The 21,373-nt window shown below is 35.9% G+C and overlaps 1 long non-coding RNA gene across 1 annotated transcript; it reads left to right on the top strand.

Moving 5' to 3' along the window:
• The first annotated feature begins 5,684 nt into the window (after positions 1 to 5,684).
• Positions 5,685 to 12,986, top strand: LOC136568672 (uncharacterized). The gene is made up of 4 exons (XR_010785273.1): positions 5,685 to 5,732; positions 6,256 to 6,396; positions 12,615 to 12,748; positions 12,942 to 12,986. It is a non-coding gene; the product is annotated as an uncharacterized lncRNA (long non-coding RNA).
• Positions 12,987 to 21,373: the final 8,387 nt, after the last annotated feature.

The raw sequence follows: 21,373 nt of genomic DNA on the forward strand, positions 1-21,373 counted from the left end.
ACACAGGACTGTGATGTCATTGTGCTTTCAATACAGGTCCATATATTGAAATGAAAATTATTGGTCCATACTGTAATTATGTAAAGAGAAATGCAAGCTAGGAAATTCTTGATGTAAAAGTATATTTAGATTGAACTGTACAGATCCCTTAAAAATGGCAATTCTTTTTAGTGCTTTCTAATTTTTAATCAACTTCCATTAAAGTAGAGCTTTTGCAGGATCTATGACACATTGTTTTGCTAATTTTTACAATGGTTTGATAGGCTTGGAACTTCTAATTCCAATTAATTCTAATTAATTTGATTTTTAATTTTTTCTTCTTTCCTGGTGAAAGTAAAGCCATTTATGAATAAGGAGACTGTATATTCTTACAGTGATTTTTCTGTGCAATATGGAGTTACAAAGAGTTGGGATTTACTTCATAACAAAGTTTTAAACTCAATGTGAATTATTTGATCCTATTACAAACAAGAGCCACAATATGAATACACACTGAAATTTCTGCATATAACCTCAGTATTGACTTGTGTTAGTATTTCAGAACAAAAGAAAAATGTTAAGGTGCTACAAGCTGGCAAGTATAATGCCAAATACAAATAGTACAAGTGTTCTGTAACATAGCTCAGCTAAGATTGTGTTGGGCACTGCATGGAAGCACAGCAGAAATCCTGCAGTGTGCGGTGTGTGGCTCCTGCACACGCACTTTGCTGTCTCCACAGCCACCAGCAGGAGCCAGAGTGTGTCCCATCCCTCTGCACACCTGGGGAGGGTTTCTGCATGCGGGGCTGGTGACAGACCTGTGGGACACATGCAGGTGTGTGCTGACCCGCCAGCCTCCCATGTCCAAGGTGAGTGCCTGGGTGCGCAGCGCTGGGACTGCAGGGCCTGCCTGCCTGCCTGGGAACGCAGTGGGATTTTTCAGAAAGCTACTCAAAGTCTCAAAGTTTTAAAAAATTTCTCCATCAAAATGTGAGAGTAATCATATTGGACAACTCAGCTTTTAAAGCTGAATATCCAGCTTTAAATTTTTTTTCTCTTTTCTCGCAAGCTTAGGCCCTATGTAGAAGAGCTGGGCAGTGAACAGTGCAAATGAAGGGTAGGTCACCAAACAGAGATCCACACTGAGGGAGAAAAATAGTAAAGGCTGTAACAAAGTCCTTGTTACATAAATTCCAGTCATGTGTCTTAAAGGAAAAACTGCTTTCTCTCTCTTCAGTCCAGCTAGCTGAGATACATACTCTATTTCTCTTTCTCTCCTCCATAGGTTCTGATATCTAGAAGAATCTCCACAGAAATGTGTTGCATTTGTGTAGGTCTAACCAACAATAGAATCAATCCTGATTTCCTTCTTACTGACCCCATGAACAAAAACAACTAGTAAGCATATTTGCTATAAAAAAAATCTTACTGTTACGGGCATTTCCCTGGATCAAATATGTGGGCACCTAGTAACAGAGGAGAAATTCTTTTGATTATGCACACAGTAAATAGATTTATAGTCACAGGATCATTTAGGTTGGAAAAAAGCTGTAAGAGTATCAAGTCCAATTAACCCAGCAGTGCCAAGTCCATCTCTAATCCATGTCTCTAAGTTCCACATCTGCACTTCTTTAAAATACCTCTAACGATGGTGTCACAACCACTGCCCTGGGCAGCCTGTTCCAATGCTTGATAACCATTGTAACGCAGAAAATTTTCCTAATATACAATCTAAACCTTCACTGATGCAACTTGTAATTTCCTTTCATCTCATTGTTTGTTACCAGAGAGAAGAGACCAATTCGTAGCTTTCAACCTCCTTTCAGGTAGTTGTGGAAAGTGAAGCTGTTCCTCCTCATCCTCCATTCCTCCAGGCTAAACACCATCAGTTGCCTCACCCACTCCTCTTAAGATTTATAGCTTCAGTTCTGCAATCCATTAGTACTACACGATTAGTCCTGCAATATCATTGCACTCAAGGCTTTTACACTACCATTACAAAGTGCTATGTCACCACAGCTCCTTCACAGCTCTTGTTTAGTTTAGACAGCTGTCTGGAAGCATCAACTTGACAAAATACAGATATCTAAGGACAATTGTTTTTATTCTGAACAAGGACTTAGAGTTGCTTTAGGAGCATGAATTATTTAATAGAGTTTAAAAGAAACAAAGGTCCTTGATTTTTTACAATGTTAATTTTAAATGAAATATCAAGAGCGCTTTCTCAAACTGACACCAAAGAAAGAAACAAACAAACAAATCAGCCACTATGGCTTTCTGAAAGAAAACAAGAAATGCTCTTATTTTGGAAACTGCATTCAGTGTCATATAAAGGATGTGTATTAATAACATGAGCCACAGACAAATTGATTTTGAAGAGAAACTACATTCTTGGATTTTCCTACCACTTCGGACTCAGTCATTAAAATCTATGTCAGAAACAGCATTTTGTCAATTTTATTTGATTTGCATGTCCTTTAATATTGTCATACTTGTCTCCTAGTGTCAACTTTTTTTTTAAATGGTGTCCAAAGTTTGATTTCTAAATCTATATTTATGTCTCTGAATTGACAACTTGATTTTACAAAAGCCTTGATAATCAATATGAAACCAATCTCATTGATTTCATAACAGGGTTGCATGGTGCATGATCAATACTTTTAAATGTCTAAATGTATCCCAGCATCAGGGCTCTGGTAGTTCTGGTGGCTCTGGTAATGCCATATTATGATGACATGACTTGTCACTACACAGTCTACATGATATTTCATTGTAATCATACACCAGTCTGTGGCCTAATTCAGTGATTGCAACCAACAGTATTCTAGGATTAATCCTTGTTTTCCAAAATAATGGAGCTGAAATAAATTTGTCAGATATTACAGAAATCAGGTCACATAAGTGATGCCTTTGTAATGGTTACAATATTGTTCCCACAGAAAAGGTCACTGACTACTGAACTGAACACCTGTTAAAAGGCAGAAATAATAATCTCAGGAACAAAAGCACAAGTTCATACAAATACACATTTCTCTGCTGAGACAGTCCAGTATCCAAGCTACAAATAAAAAATCAGAAGAAGTTTGGTATGATACAGATAGTAGAAGAGATTTTATAATAGCAAAAATGATACATGAGCTGTTTTAGGACATAGTAAGTCTCTGGAAAGAATTGAAAACAATTGGGGAAAAAGAGAATGAAATAATGACATAGAAATTAAAGTGTATATGCATAGAAATATATGTAATATATATATTATAAAACATACATATATACATATATGTGTATACATAAATATTTACTACTTCTGCTAGTATCTGTCTTTTATGTTGTGTGCAAATGTAGAGAATAGATATCAAAAGTTAACAGAGGAAAGAAAGATGCTGTTTAAAGTATATGGTCCCCTGTTAAAAAACCCAGTGTGAAGAGTAGATCCACAGTGGTTAACATGATGCTTTAAAGAAATAGGAGAGAAATTAGGCGGGGAGGAAGTGAACAGCCAAGACTTCATATGAGACTGAAAACCTCCTCCATTCCCTGCTGGGACCATTCTTTCCAGCTAGGGCAAACCTGGGTCATTAACATTCTCACAATCACAACCATCCTGCTTGCAGAAGGAAGCAGAACATCCTTCTTCCAAGGAAACTATTTATTACACTTCTATCTACACTTCTAACCCTGTCTATCTTAGGCTTATCGAATTTTTTACACCAATTTTCAGTGTTTAAAACACTTTTGAAAAAATATTTTTTAAAAGAGTTCTTTAGTACTTAGGTCTAGTCAAAATTGGTTACCATTTCTAATTATTTTTGTTGGTATTTTTCTGGGTTTACATTTAAATTATTCTATCTAAAATGGTTTCTTTAATATCAACTCAGATTTGGAAGTTTGAAAAGCTAGATAATTGGGGGTTTTGTTTTCAGAAGAAAAATGTTTATCAAACAGCTATTTACAAAACTTAGACAACCATGGTTCAAATCTGTATTTCCTATCATCTAGTCATCTAGACACCACTTTTTTTTTGTTTAGAGACACAATATTCTATAAGACTGATCTTCGTCCATCCTTTGAGAACACAAAGTAAAGGCAACATCTTAAATAATGCAACTTGTGCAATCTCTAAAGCAAATGGCAAATTAATCAGTCTCTGAATACTTGTTGTTTTGAAGACTTGTGCATTTTTAAAGAAGATGGAGTAATTGTTTAGTGACTTGGTGCCATTGATTTTCATTATGGATGGTGTTGACTAGGTCTGTGTCAGGTCACCTGGGAGAGATAGCCTTTGCATAGCTAAATAAAATGGGGAAAGTACCATTTCTTATTCCATGTTCAAGAGGAAAGCTCCAGTCCTTCAAAAAAGTTTTGTGTGACCTTCTGGACAAAGAAATTTGTTCTTTTTGGCCATGAGAATAAATGAGAGAAATGCAAAGCTGCATAGTTATAAAGAATAGGTCTGGATTTTACAGGCCAGCAGATTCCTGGTTGAGAAAATTGATCAGCAGCAAAAATTAGAATAAAAGAGAAATGTTCTCATTTGCTAAATGTGTGTAGTACTACCTGATTTCTCCATTAGTAATATCTGGAATAGAAATTAAAAGCACCCATGAGAAGAAACATTTACTTTAAGGTGTGTGGTAGTTTACAACTTCTTACAAACTTTTGGTACTCTTTATGATGTCATAATAAGAGAGAAATTCCATAATAGAATAATCATATTTAACTGAGATACAGATTTTGGCATACCAATTTCCAGGTATTTTCCTCCTAAGATTTTGCTTGCAAATTTGAAGCAGTTATAATTTTTATATATTTTCAGAAGTGACACAAAATTATTTCTAAGCCATACTAAAATTCCTATTTCTTCCACTTCAGAGCATTGAAAAAATATTTTATTTTGATCCTGCTTCAGATTTTGCTTTCAAATTGGGCATATTTTTTCAGTTTGTATGTTTGAGATTTTTTTTACTTTCTTCTGGTTTTTTTTTCAGGATTTTCCTCCCACTTTCTGATGTCTCATTCTTCTCCATCCTTGCCATCTAAACTTTTTCTGTTCTCAAATATCTCAGTCTCATTCAGTCTCATTGAAATGAAGTCTATAATTTTAGTGCATTACAATAGCTACTGGGTTTAGGAAAAAAACACACACTTGCCATACTATGATGACTCAGTGAATTTCTCTGGAGGAAAATGTGACTTTTAAAGGTTTGTTGGGTGGCAGTACTTTTTAGATCTCTGCTTCAGCAAATTCTCTCTCATAATGATAGCTGTACAATGAGTGTGATAGCTGTTATACAATTTAGCAGACAAAGAAATTGAATTTTTCTAGAACGAGGTGTCTTGCAAAACAGAAAGCTTCAATCTATCTGATAATGTACTTGTAAATATAACCATTAAATTAATTTATATTTACTCAGCCTGTTTCCATAAAAATATCAATTAGAATCTTATCAAAAGCATTTCTGACAAAAGGGAAAGGAACATTGTTAAAATACTGGTAGTGTTTCAGAATAGTTGACCGGTAATTTGAGGCTACAAAGAGATTTGATTGATTGACCAAGCATTCCATCCACAGAGGCTAATATAAAACTTTTAAGAAAGCTATTAAATATCTCTTATACTTCCTGTGTCTCCTCTAATAGTAGCTGTGGGATGCATAATAACCACTTTTCATTTCTATCAGTCAGGTCAGAGGGGAGGAAATAGAGGAAAGATAATGAGCATGGGGTCCATGAAGAAAACACTGATGCATATGAGTAAGTAATAACTAATAATGAGTAAGTAATAACTTAGGACAATTACCTTTAACAAGAAAAGAGTAGTTGTTTTTAAACATCATTCTGGTTTGGTGGAGCAGTGAAAAGATGCCATGAAAGGATTAAAAGGAGAGAAAGGTCTTCCTCTATGTAGACAAGTCTATATGCACAGTATTATTTGATATATAGGGTGTCAATAAATGCTAAAGTTCCACGAGCTACAGCTTAGGTGATATGTGGCAGTGGAAACCACACAGTTTCCCCTAGAAACCCTAACATCCTGGAAACCCCAATGTCTTTCCTAGAACAAACAAGCTGAGCTAGAGATTATTCTGAAAATTTTTTCATATTTTATTTTTTTCATAGTTTTTCATTTTTTTCATATTTTATACCATATTTTCCTTTGGTACAGAGCAAAAGATTTTCAAGTTTTTCCTCTTGAAATAATTGATGAGGACTCAGGTGATGTCTGTTAACTGTCAGTAATGTTACAACAACTCCTGTTAATTCTGTCTTTTTCCAGGAAAAAGGTTGCTGGTGACTCTGGGGCTAAGAAGGAAGAAGAGGGAAAGCTTTGCACAAATTGCTTGAGTGGGAAGTACAGGTCTCCTCTGTTTGGTGACCAGCAATAGCGCATGGGGAAATAAAATGAAGCTGCATCAGGGTAAGTTAAGATTGGAGATTAGGTAAAGGTTCTTCACTGAGAGCATGGTCAGTCAGAAGAACAGGCTTCCTAGGTCATGGCACCAAGGCTGTCTGAGTTCTGGAATATCTGGACAATGCTCTTAGTTATGTGATTTACTTTCAAGTAGCCCTGCAGGAAACAGGGAGTTTGTCTTGATGGTTCTTAGGAGGCCTTTCCACCTTGAGATGTTCTATGATTCTATTACTCTAAATTGTTTTACAAAACCATAGGAATCCTGTATAAATTTTTATCCAGCCTGGCAGATTCTTTGAACCTCCTCACACAATATAGAAATAAGAATATAAGACTTACTAGTTTCCAGTTGTTCAACAAAACAATGCAGTGCTGTCTTGGCAGAGCCAAAAACCTGGACTCAGTCCACAGTCACTAGATGCAGTCACTACTGCTGCCACTTCTGGGTGCACATGAACATGCAAAGTTTTCTTTGTTTATTTTCTATCCAAACCTGCTATTCCTTCTGCATTGCTAAGACTGAATTGAGTCATCACCACATCTGCAACTGACTTGGAAAAAGTCCTTAAGGTGTCTCCCACAGAATGAAATACCTCACTTAAATCTAAAAGAGATCAGTACTTTTGGGGTACTGGTTTGGGATACTATTTTGGGGTATAATCCAACAGTCAGTTAAAGAGAAAAAATATGTGGGTAGGTGGAGATAAGAATAGTTTCACAGATGCAACTGCATGCAGAAAGAGGAGAAACCCTGAAAATCCTGTAAGCAAAATATTACTATTTCTATGAGGAAATAATGTGCAAATCAATAGTTATCATATGCAAAATCAATAGTTATGTCATTCATCAATATTTAAAAATCCTTGCAATCACTAAATGCATTTAGCCACTTATGTATTTCTGCATTTTGATTGGATAAAGAAAGAATAACATATTCTTATATAGTTTTACTTTTAAACAGTCTCTAAAGCTTGTTCATTTCAAATTTCCCAGAAAGAAATAGGAAATCCTTTGGTTCTGTATTAGAGGAAAAACAGCCTTTTCCTTCAGTACATAAAAATAAGGGAAAAATTCAATGTTCTTTCCAAAACAAAAGGAGAGCCTAAAACCAATTAAATATGATCCTAAATTCCATAACAGGGGTTCTTGGTGGAAAATCTTCCATCTAAATTTTTTTTTGTCACACTGTATCTTCAGATAGACTCTGGACTGAGGTTCTTTCTTCATCTTCTTGCCAATAAGACTGTTTTAAGACAGCCTTGCCTGCAAATCACACCAAAGAGATAATTGCCAGACTTGGCATACTGCACCATCTTGTGTGCACACACTGGGACATGAGGCACACACTGAGCTCAGATTAATGAGTTTTTCAGATGAGCAATTGGAACCTGTGATATCTGCAGTCTGAGACACAATAGGGTGAGGAGAGGAGATTGGAGGACAAAATTTAGCTTACTCAGCTGAAGCACCTCTAGGTACCAATACCAAAGATGGACCACTGGCATAAATACTCATAAACACTCACTGAAGGATTAGTACTGCTCTTTTCCTCTTATGGCATGAATCTGAAAAACTTAAACAAAAAACATCACAAACTAAGGAAAGGTCAATGACTAAGATGCCAATCTTATTCTAGTATAAAGTGTCATGTCACTGAAACTTTTTACTGAAAAAAGCAATAAAAATGGCAGTACATCTGTTCTTAGTCATCACTGTAACACCTGTATGGTACATAATGACTGGAAAAACAAGAAAAGATTTTAAAATTGTGGTGGTTTGACAGGAAATGTGTTTTTTGGGATGCTGTGTTTTTGGCCAATAGATATTCAGACTTTAATATTGGCATTTAACCTGGCCATTAGGACATAGACACGCCTCTGAGAACACGGAGTTAAAAGCAGAGCTCTCCCCTGGGAGGGCCCTCTTGGGTTTCCGGCGGGAAAGAGTTCGGGTCTCTCCCCCGGCCCAGCTGCTGGCTGGGCAGGGGGAGGGGAAAGCCATGAGGCCGAGAGAGGTAGGCCTGAGCCCGGGGGTGGAAGGGTGGAAGAGAGAGAGAGAGAGAGAGACACCGGGAGCCATCGGGCAGCCCCCCCTGAGAGACACAGAGAGAGAGAGAGAGAGAGAGCCGCTGCCTGGGACTGTAACCTTGAAGCTTGATAAACATGGGCCTGTGCCGGCAGCACGGCTAGGACAGAGAAGAGGGGGGGTTCAGCTGGCCGCTTGTAAGAGCTTTTAACCCCTTTTTGGAGAATGAGAACTTTACAGAACATTGACCTCTCCTGGAAGATAGAGTGGAAGATGAGGAAGGAAATGGGCCAGTGTGAGAGAGGTCTGGGCGAGCGAGAGATAGTAGAAGAATAGAGAAGAATCCTAGTGAGAAGAGATGATGGAGTGGCTTTTGCTGGACTCTTTTTGTATAGCCATGGACAGAACCATGTTCCTTGTGATACAGAGACTGCATTCTAGGGGGAGGCAATGGCCTCAGAACCAAGAAAGTTCAGTGTTGATGCCCCTCGGCCCCAGGGAGTGAAAATATGGGGGGGACAGGTGTCCCAAAAGAGAGATTATTTGTGATACAGAGACTGCTCAGTGTTGATGCCCCTCGGCCCCAGGGAGTGAAAAAATATGGGGGAGACAGGTGTCCCAAAGGAGAGATTGTGAGGACAGGTGTCCCAAAAGAGAGACTGTGCCTTTTTTGGATTGGGACAGAGCATCCTTAAAAGACAACCCTAGAAGCAGTTCTAGTCCGTGTTCAGTAGTGAGAGCACTGGACATGAAAAGGAAGAGGTCACAACGGCAGATGTACTCCGGGCAGTGCCACGAGTGACACAGAAACACACGAGGCTTCAGCTGTGTTTCCAGGGGAAGCCCATGGTACAAGAAGAACTCCTCTCCTCTTGATGAACTGAAGATTGATTGTCTAAAAAGTAGTGCTAGACCGAGAGTTAGTGATTTGAAGAACCAAATGTATTGTGTTAGAAATTTAGTGAAGAGAAGAAGAAATGCACTTGTGAAGTTTTCATTTTCCCTGTGTGTGTGTTCCTTTTTATCTGTAGTTGTAGAGTAGTTAATAAAGTTCTAGTTTTTTTTTTTCCCTAAGTAAGAGCCTGCTTTGCTTATTCCTAGTCACATCTCACAGCAAAAACCAGGGAGAAAGTATCTTCATGGGGGCACTGGCATTGTGCCAGTGTCAAACCATGACAAAAATATTTTGGCAAAAAGCGCAAAGCAGACTTTTCAGTTAGGCTGATGAGGTGATTCGCCTCATGAAGTTAAAACAGGGTCTCTATACAATTTTTTGTCTGAATTGAAACAGTATTTCATACAATTAACTTGTCCTAAATGTTGCCAGGGTGTGTAACACTTATGCTAGAGTAAAATATGTTGCAATATAAAAATTTGTTAATGTTTTATAAAACAAATTTCATACCATTTCATCCAAGCAAAATGTTTTCTTATAGGCTGCTAGAAGTTTGATTATATAAATTAATTTACATGTCAGAAATAGCTTTGCAAAATCATCCTGACATCACCTGAAAATAAAACTCAGTCATTGTGCTCAATTGTTATGTGCATTATTCTTGTGCCATCTGACTTGATACAAACAATATTACAGGATAAAAAACCCATTATTTCTATATGGGATTTATATTTCCATTGGTATCTTTAGAAGATAAATCTTAGAGATCATATTTGCAATTTTCAAATATCAATTAACAAGGTGATAATTGCTAAAAACAGTTATAAGCCATACTTCAGTTTCATATGGATTCAGTGTCAATACCCAAAGGTGGCTGAGAAGTACTTAAACGGAGCTTGATAAAAGACAGACTATAAGAAAGAGGCTAGGTAACTAGTATACCTTATTTAAAATTTTGTAATGGTTATAATGCATGTGGGAAATCCATAACCTTACAGTTCTGAAAGACAAAGGCAACATTTCATGCTCTTCCTTTTTGTTTGAGAAGGTGATAATCATGAGATACAGAGAATACCATCTGCTTTCACCCACATGAAAATGCCTAGCTAAATAAATTCACTATTTTATTACCAAAAGATCTTGGGGTTTTAGACATCTGGATTTTGTCCATAAATCTTGAAATCTTGTCTTGGAAAAAATTTTGTAAATACAATGCAATTTAATGAAGATTTGCATGGTTATGGATGCAGTTCCAATGAAGAGGGAAAAATTCCTCCAAGTGAAAAAATTCCTCCAAGTCTACTTTTAAATTCTCTGTTCTAATGTGTCTTGTCAGTACCAAAACTTTTCCAACGTGATAATTGAGGTGAAAATATCAGGTGACCATGAACCACATGAATAGAGGGTTAAACAGAGAGAAGAAAGAAATTGAATATGAATATTTGTCTTTGCAGGCATGGGTCTGAATACAAAAAAGTTATCTAATCCACAGAAACAATGTCCCCATGTGAAAAAAAAATGCATTTTCTAACTGAGCTGTTAGATATGCTAAAGGAAAATATGTAAATTAACAAAGAAATCACCAAACAAAGAGAAAAATTATGCTCTCTCAAATTTGTTCTTTTCTTATGCAATACTCCATTGGTTGCAAGAGTGATTTTGACTTTGAAAAATTAGGTAAAACAAAGTGTTTTATGTGACAACTCAGTGCAAAATACTGACAGCTCACTATTTCTACACACAACTGAAGTGTTAGTTTGAGGGTCACAAAGGGCTGAAGTGTCCCAGTTCATCATATCCAAGGAAAAACCTTTGCTAAATAATGACTCACAGTGAATATTTAGTCGTTGCTTTGTCAATGTGTCTCCATTAAGTCATACTTTCATTTGGGTATCAAACAGGGATTTAGTGCACATATAAAAAGGCAGCTTACTATTTATCCTTCTGTCACTATGATTGTGAAGAATTTGTTTGGTGAGACTGAAAGTGTTAGTGTAAGCAGAATTTCCACCTTGAGCAAAAGACTGGACTAGTTCTCATCCCTTCCCCAGTTCTACTCAAAATTATCAGAAACATAATATAGTTAAATCATGATGAAAGATAAAAATGTTAAAAATACCTAGAATAGATAATTTTGAGTAATATACTTCCTGAAATTAGTTTCTTTTCCTGTTTTCTTAGTGTCTGTTAAGACTGAGATTTCTCAAATGTATTTCAGTTCTATGAATCATATATATATTTCTTATGGCAATTCTTTGCTGCTACATTTCACCAACATTGAATAGTTAAGTAAGGCTTTTTTTTTCCTTATCATATTAGAAATTAGAAGAAGATTCCACGAAATGCAATTTGAATCCATGCAAAAAAGAAAAAAAGAAAAAAAAAAAAAAAGGAAAAAAAAAACCCAAACAAAACAAAACAAAAAAAAAAACCCAACCCCAAACCAGTAGGGGAATTCTGTCAAAAAGAGCCCTGGATTATCAAAACGGGGGAATAATAGAAAATTATTGTTATTTATCTTTCAAGCTTTCATAAATCCTTCCTTATAATGGGTTCCTACAAATATTAGGATATGTAGATTCCTCTTTTCACTTTTGCAATAATTGTACACAAACACAACCATGTTAAGAGACCCAGTTATAAAGTGAAATTGGTTTTTTTGCAAATGCAGGATCCTGCTCTACCAAGAAATAAAATGAGGGCATCAGAGAGGATGAATAAAAATACTTTTTAAGCAAGTGTTCTGTTGAAGAATTTTAATGACTTTTTTTGTGAAGGAAATCTGATGTCTCAATGTCTGTAAAGTTCATAAACATTAAAGAAAATTGTAAGAAATTTAATTCCTACTTTGCAAATATTGGGAAATATATATTAACGTACTTGGTTGTTTACATCCACTTTTTTACTCATATATATTATTTGGAGTACAACATTAACATGAATCTGTGAATCTTTCTACTGACTCAACAGTGATATATATTAACTGTACATTAGGAGGTTTAATAATGTCTCTGGACTTGAATTACAGTTATTCAATACTGAAATAATTCTCCTAGTTTCAAATAAATTAGGAAAAATAGTGTCAGCTTGTTGATGACACTTTCTTTCTGGAGGGGAAATAAAAATGTGGGTGATACCACTCCCAAGTTAGGGTATTTGTGACTCATTCTAAGGAAGCATAAGTGGGTAAATATTTTCAAGCTATCTATACATTTGCAGCTACTCACTACTGTAGTTTTGATTCTGATTAATGATAGTTAATATCCATTCTTCTAAATCCATCAATATGCTATTAACCCATTAGGCAAACATTTTTGGACTCAGGCCTATCAGCCTTCCTGCAGTCAGATTTGTTGTCTGATGATGCAAACTGTGTCTACCATGAGTTCTACCCCAGCCTGCAATACCTGCAGTGAAATTTCCCTCAATATGCTTTTGGTAAGTGTCAACAGATCCATTTTCCACAGACTGCTGAGCTATTCAAAATCAGCTATGTACTGTAGTTTCATAAGTAAGTTTTACTTGCTTAGATTTATTGTGATAATTTTTTCTTTATTTGAAAGACAACTTGATGGAACCAAGAAGTCTGTTAATCCTGTTTTGAGTGACCAGATTTTCGTTTTCCTTTCAGGTTTTTACAACAAGAAGGATGTAAGATATGTGCAAGAGGGGGAATGTATGTATAAAGCTACTTCTATTATACTTTTACAACCCCTTTTTGATAGACCAGTGCCTTTACTTAAGTTGAACAGAAGTATAATCAAATATTCTTAAAACTTTTTTACCCCCTTATAAAAAGAGATTGTAATCTTAGTTGGTTTCCTTTATACATTTTGCAGAAATTAGAGCTGACTATCAAATTACCTTGTAACTAAATGAACTTTGCTTCCATATTTCCTCTTGACAGAAAATTCCATGTGACCACTACCTAATCAAACTTCTCAGTGCACAAGCAATTCAAGTTCTGTTCAAGAGACAGGATATAAATTTGATATATATATATATATATATCTGTGTACAGTGTGTTGTCTGTAGAAGTAGATTTCCATGTATAAATTCTAGGCCCATCCTTTTTTTTTTCCTTTTATTTTCTTCATGCTTCCTTCTCTTTTTTCTTTTTCTTTTTTCTTTTTTTTTTTACTTTTTTTTTTTTTACTTTTTTTTTTCTCCTTTTCTTTCTGTGAGTGTATGTCTTAGTTTTATTTCTTTACAATAAACTATTAATATTATGTGACTGGAGGAATTATCTTCATACTTCTCTCCCTTCCTTGCTCTTGCTCATTAAAAAGTTGTATTATCTGGCTGTCTATGCATCTCTTTTCTTTCCATCAGATGTATGCAATATAGGATATGAATTTCTAGAAATATTTTCCTCCCAAATAATGTCTTTCCTTTCTAACATTGTAAAGCCTGAACTGACCCATGTCTTCTCCATTAGTACTGTATGCTAGCTTTTAACATGAAGATATAAATATCCAAAAGTAGACTAATTATTTTTATTTTTTATGCACATTAGAAAATTGAAGCACAATCTTATTACCTTATAGTGTTTTCGATCTAAATTCAACACAGTAATTTTATTTTCCATAGAAATAGAAACAGCATCTGCTGCAACACTTGTTCAGTACAGCCTCAAATGGGAGGCAAAGCAAGAGATAATTTTCTTTTACTGTCATGCCCACTTGAGGTGCAGGTGAATAAAATACTCTGGAATGGAGCATGAGTATGGGTGACGGACTCGGGTGCTGCTTTTTCCCTATTTCACTTCCTTTTAAAAAATTAATTTAAAAATCCACGGTGTCATGCAAGATATGCAAGAATCTCAATTATCCTTTTCTTATTAGGTCACCTAGTTCAGGAAGGCACAATTGCACCTCATGGGTGGATTTCCACTGATTGACACAAATATGTTTCAAACATTTGAATGTTTTTTTCTTTATGGCTATACTTTCCTGGAAAATCTGATAACTGGGAAGTTTTAAAAGTAGAAAAGTTCTAAATCTGGAATTATTCAGCAATGGTGTGGAAAACAACTGGCGGTCAGCAGACAGGCAGTGCAAGGATGACATACAATTTTGGATTAATAGACTACAAACAGGAGTGAGCTGCAGGTTTAAACATAGATATACTTTATTCTTAGCTGATTGGGAAAGTATAAATTATATTTATTTTGAGTCCAGCCATATGAAATTTTATGACTGAATCTGGAAAAAAAATAACTAGTGTGAGGATTTGAAAAAAATCCCACAGTAAATTAAAAAAAAAACAATAACCAGTCTAAGAATTAAACAGAGCAAAACCCTGCAGCCAGAGAATCTGACAGTATTAGGTGTTGAGGTGGATCAGGTGCATTAAGCCAAATGTTCATTCTCCGACATTGATCACTATTCGTGGTTTCAGTCAAAGATGTGAGACAACTGACATGGTCAGGTCGCAGAGGTCTGACACCTATTTCCAAACCATATTTAACTCCTGAATGTTGTCTCTGCTTTTCAAGCCCTGGGGCTCTTCCCTCTGGTCATTAGCACCTCGGCTGACTCCTGTGATTGCTCTCTTCAAACACATGTGCTCATCTGTGATAAAATCTTGCTCCCCTTTGACTATTAGCAGTACTACTGCTGCAAATATATCCCAGTGCCAGGCATGCTCAGCTGCCAGCAGCACTGACACTGTTCTGGGTCATTTTAACAGCCTCAGTAGGCTTTAGCTTGAGCTTAGTCTCTTGCTTGCACAGCTTACATGATTGGGGTCTGAAGGAGCTGAAACCTGCTCTCCACATCTTGAGATTCTAAGGACAGTCCTTAAAGCTGGCAATCTTGGTACAATTTCAACAGAAACTAGAGTGATTGGGGAAAATGCTTGAGTTTCACAATTTTTTTTCATAACAGCTTCTCCATATAAGGTCTTGGTCTCCCAAGGACACTAAAGTTTTGTCATCCTTCAAATTATATTTCCCAAGCCCTGGATAAATAAACTAAAGTGTTCTAACCATCTGGCAAATAAAAAGCTATTTCTGAAATCAGATTTTCACATAATAAAAGTAGCAGACACATATAGCTGCTAACGGTAGAAACATATTGACCATTGAAAACAAAAAGTTAGAATGTGAGAATTGACTGAAAACAAAAATTTTAGGTAGAAAATCCATTTTTAAAAAAGCCAATAAGTGTATCAAAGTGCTGAGGGTACATTTTAATTTTTGCTGCAGTCTTCTTGGTGTATTAATTTACATAAGAAACTTATCCAAACTTTAGCAAAAGAGCAGCAGTTTCTTGCTACTGTTGGGATCAATATTATTTATGCTCCAAGAATAGCAGCTAATGCCATAAGCAGGCAGTGTATTTCTGTGATGTTTACAGATCTATTCTATTTTTTAAAAAAATCAAGGGTTTCCAAAAACCAACATCAATGTTTCTAGAGTTCAAGATATATAACCATGTTTCATAAAGATACAAAACTGTTGAAAGGTACTCCTTAAAATAGTTTAATTGCTAGAAAAATATTTAGTGTTATGTATTATCCCAGTGTTTTAATGTGTCTTCATTTATATACATATAAAAATGTTCAAATTACTTATCTTTTTCTTTTATTTCAGAATAAATATGAACCATGAAGTAGGAACATAATAGAACATAGTATTTTGTTCTGTTGTTCTGTTATTCTTGATCTGTTTAAACAGACCACATATTTTCTCAGAATCTACTGTGTACATTCGTCTGGAAATGAAGGCATCTTTCAGCTACAGCATGGAAATTTCTATTACACTTTACATACCTATTGCCAGTCTAAGCATGACTACTGCATACTTTAAAAAAATTGTCCCACTTGTCTGCTATTTTAACTTTATAATCTTCCACTTTTACTCCAGTAACTGGCTTTTTCCAACAAAAATGAGAAAGTTTAAATCTGCATCCTGCTATATATTTTGCCAGATTTCCATCTTAATCCTTTTTACTTTGTCCCTATATTTTTATATAGTGAATAAAACTAATAATAACACCTATTTTTCTGCTTTCTGGTATCTTTCAAGCCTGACTCAGCTGCTTTCGTGAGTACAATTATAAGTCTGCTGCTCTCAGCCAAGCAAAGCTGGTCATATTTATCTGTACACAACCTACTTCAGCCTTCTGTTCTCTGCAGAACAGAGAATGAAATCTGCAAGAAGGATCTCCCCTCAGCATAGAACTCTCACCTCAGGTATTTGCTTTTTCTGCTCAATTAGTACCTAGGTCTGAAGAATGAGACCTGCCTCTTTCTCTACAGTATTCAGTTCTGCTTCCAAGAGTGTTTTTGCTTCAGCCGCTTTCTGTCCACACCAAAATCTATGGCATGTTCTGTGAGGAGCAGCTGAGGACACTCCTTTTGTTTCATTAGGAAGAAAAGACACTGATGGAAAACCTCATTGATCTCTGCAACTTCCTGAGAGAAGGACTTGGAGAGGGAGGTGCTGAGCTCCCCTCCAAGGGATCCAAAAATAAGACATGGGAATGGTTAAAATTGGCACCAGCATAAGTTTAGACTGGAGCTTTGTAAATAGCTTTCTTCTTTACCATGACAGTGGTCAAACACTGGAAAAGGCTTCTTTGAAAGGTGCCTGATATCCCAAGCCTGTCAGTGGCCAAAGCATTTGGACAATACTTTTAAAAACCTGTTTTAATTTAGGTCAGTCCTGGGAAGTGGTTAGGCAGTTGGACAGAATGATTGTTGTAGGTTCTAACTAAAATATTCTATTCTAGTCTAGTCTAGTCTAGTCTAGTCTAGTCTATTCTATTCTTTGACTTCACACCCATTCCATGTTAGGAGAGACTGTAATGAATTCTTCTTCCTTTTCCTTGACAAGCATCACTTTTGGGATGTGTAGGCTTTGGATAACTCCTTAGTTTTTTAAAGTGTCAGAAGCTCCTAAAATCAAGCAACTATCAGTAAGTTCAGGAGTGTGCTGAACTTCCAGTTCTTGGACATTCACCCATATCTTATGTCACCCTCAATCTTAGCCCCTGCTTTGAGTGGACCATTCAGCAGATTCTACATTGAAACCGCATATCCTTGGCCTTCCCTCCCTTACTTCAGCAGTTACCTGTAAAAACAATGTCCTCTCCATAACTTCTCACACTATTCCAGGTCCAGATTATATTCTTACCAGACCTTCTGCCCCCAAAACACGGACTTTCCCTGACACCTATACATTTCAGGAGCCCACTCAGTGTATGCAGCTATTACTTCTGGCTGAAAATAAATGTTCACTCCTCAGAGAACTGTTTGCCAAATACGCTTATGGGATTGAAACACAAGCTTAGAACATTACAGTGAACCAATGTATATTCAAATTTTTTAAACTAAAATCTGCAAGAAAAAAAGAAACTCATCTGCAATCAGGATGACATTAGCATAAGTTGCTCCTTACATGCAGGTTGGACACTGCAGTGTGCTGATAAGTAGAAACCCTTAATTTAGAGATTGTGTTTTCTTTTAAAAAGAGTATTTCATTATTACAATGTTATTTGTATTAGTCAAAATATGACAAATATGTACCTGTTGAATTAATTAATTTATTTTTAAAAAATGGAATTAAGTTAAATAACAATTTTCACATTCTTTCTATATACTTCCAAATAGTTAAGGCTTCAAAATTTACCTTTCCTGCCTGGAGTATGAGGCATTTTCTTGCTTCATCAAACAGCAGTGCCAAATGGCTGTGTTTCTGAAGGTCAGATAACAGTAAGGTTATAAGAAGAAGGTAGAAAAAACACCATAAATATTCCCTCCCATTTGCACTGCTGCTTGTCACTGTGTTGCTGACACACAAGATCAAGCTTTAGGAAAATCTATAAATGCCTGTATGAGAACTGCAGTGAATTTTCAGCCTTTACCTCATATATAATCTTTAAAATAAATATTTAGTTGGCTTTCTAGGTGGAATTTGCATGTTATATTAAAAATCCGGATAACTCCATATCCATCTTCAGGCATTTATATATATATATATTTCACAATACATTCAGGAAATAGGAAATAAATTTTAAGCAAAAATGTAATTCTGGACGACAAGTAAATTTGCCATTAACTTGAGCAGGAACAGGATTTCACTCTATTTCACATGGTTTAAAGTCACTTTTTTTTTTCAAAAGATATGAAATTCAACATTAAAAAATCCTACCCGTGTTCACCCTTTTTCTAAGCTATGCTTCTTTTTTCCTGTGGAGACTTCTGCTACTCTAGACCTGGATTAATATATTTCAGTAAGAAAAAAAATTATATTTTCACTCACAAAAACAATTTCTAATGAAAATTTTGACAATGACAGGCCAAAAGTTTGCCCCTGATATAGTCTGCCCTATTCTAGACTTTTTGGAAGCTCCTCACTATGATAAAAGGCTTATTATACTGGTTAACTCTTTACCCAGAAGTGGCGATACAAGAGTTTATTCAGTATGTAAACTATTTACATTCATCTACATATTTCATGTCATAAAGTAGGAATATTTAGCTGCTTACTGTAGTAGCTAAGTGGTCTGGTTGACCTGGTGGTGTTTGGACTTGATACCCTCAGAAGTCTTTTCAAACCAAATTAATTCTGTGCTTGTGTGTGATTCTGGGAATATTCCTTTCCACTCTTTTTAAAAATAGAAGTGATCTTTCCTTTTTCCAGTTATATGGGATTCACCCTGACTGCCATGACTTTTTGAACATGATAGAGAGTGGATTGCCATCAACATCAACCAGTTCCCTCAGGACCCTGGGATGTATCTCATCAGGCCATATAGACTTATTGATATACCATGTCCTTGAGTGGTCTTGAGCCTCCTCTTCACTTACATTGGGAGAGATTTTAGTTCCACAGCCTTTCCTTGAAGAATTGGGAAAGCTGAGAGATGGGCAAAGCCTGACTGCCAGCTCATTGAGTACCTCAGACTTCTCCCTATGTGTTGTCAATTATCATCTCTTCTCATCAGTGGGGATATATTCTCCTTGGCCTTTCTTTTCTGAGATATTTACTTATAGAATCCCTTGTTATTCTTTGCATCCCTTGTCTTGTCCTATTTCACCTGGGTCTTGGCTTTCCTGATCCCATCACTACATACCCAAACCATATACCTGTACCCTACCAAGGTCACAGGTGTACTGCTGGGTATTTGTTAAGGTAGTTTCACCATGAATCGGAGGATCCCTTTGTGAGGCACAAAATCTTTTGTAGTCAGAGATCCTGAGGTGACAGCATGTCTTAGATTCTAAAGAAGGCAGATGAGGGCTTCATCATGTTGTGGTGTTTATCTATTTCAGCATAGCATCAGACACATCTTGAGATCATTGGTTGTCGTGATAAGTGAAGTGGAGATTTACAGAATGCAGGAGTGGGCCTGTACTTCATAATGCTGACAGAGAAGAGCTTTGTTTTGCACTTGAGATCCCAAAACATGTTTCTGAAAGAGAGCAAGATTATGTAATTATTAATTTATTTGGATTAACATCTGGCAAGAATTTGCTGTCATCTTTACATCTAAACTTTTGCTACTATAGACATAGATCTTATGTATTGTCTGTTTTTCTTTGGGCTTGCTCTGCAGATTCCTTTTTCTTCAGGGGCATGTAGACTCAGTCACAACTAGTCATAAGTTAAAAAATAACAAATTGTGGACAATGTAAAGAAATAGGTTTCTTAACAATTCAATAAATTCATCAAGTTGGTATGTGAATGCTGCACCTTAAATTTTTGTATTGGCAGACCCTCTGAGCATCCCTATAGTAAACCATGGCCATAAAATTATTAATGTGTCAGAGCACTTCACAGTAATTGTTTTCTGTCAAATTACAAAGTGTTGATGTCTAAACTAGGAATTGAGCCAGTAAACAAGACAGCATTATTATAATCATAAGACTGACTGTACAAGCATGACTGTTTAATATTGTCTCTATTTACTGGACAAGAGGAAGCACTGCAGACAATGCAAAAATAAAAAATCATTGTTACATATTACTAAGTTCAGACTCTCAATCAAATATGCAAAACTGACTAGAAATCTCCTGAGGCAAATATTATCATCACTCCCAGGTGGATCAAAAATTAAGTTGCAAAAATGCAACTCAAATGTAAAAATAAAAGGCAGTCTCTGAGCTAATTCAATTCAAAGCTGGTCAGCCCGAGCTGATGTAGACAAATTGTCCCATATGTGTTTTGGACCAAATACAGTGTTCAATTTTCAGTTGACATATATACAATTACATCTGAGTGGATGATCTCCTAGGGGATGTTAGATGAAGGAGAACTGACTTATAGAAACAGACTACCTAAACACAAATACCAAGTAGTACACAATTAATAAGCAACAACAATTTTACTCTGTGTTCATTTTCAAAGATCTATGATTTGATCCTTAAAATTATTATTAAAATAAATTCTTAAAATCCTTATAACTGTTTAATCTTGTATACTGCAGTAAGTTTCTCAACCCTGCAAGAAAATTATGTTGTCATGAATAGAAAGCATACTTGAGACTCTAGCCTGCTCTTGTATTTTCTAAGCAAAGATGTGTAGAGAATAGCAGAGCAAAAGCTTCTCCATTTATGACTACCCAACTGTGTTAGATATACCAGCTTTTCTTAATCCTGCCAGATTTCTGCATGCATCTGCTTCACCAAAACCTTGCACACCTGTAGGAGTGCATCTTGTTTACAGCCAGAAGTTGTCATAAATTTGAATATTGTCTCTGTAAAGCTAAATAGATAAGACGCATTTGGCTTTTTTTTTTACGCCTGAGATATTTTCTCAAGTATGTCTTGTGGCAGCAAGATATTTATCTTCTATTATTTTAAATTTATTCCTTTTGAATTTGTCATGCAACAAATCGGTTCTGCATATATTAATACTTGCATGCAATATATTTTAGGTTTTTCAGACAATCCCCATCTACACCTGCATCTACGAACTATCTGATCCAAACTTTAGAACAGAGATATTCTGATGAACTGTGTTCATGTGAACATGTGATATTTTTCATACAAATTAACTGACTTGAGGGATCAAACTCCCAAAGGGAAAACAATATATTAAAATTGAAAAATGCA

Source organism: Molothrus aeneus, chromosome Z (assembly GCF_037042795.1).
Source record: "Molothrus aeneus isolate 106 chromosome Z, BPBGC_Maene_1.0, whole genome shotgun sequence".
NCBI classification, from domain to species: domain Eukaryota; kingdom Metazoa; phylum Chordata; class Aves; order Passeriformes; family Icteridae; genus Molothrus; species Molothrus aeneus.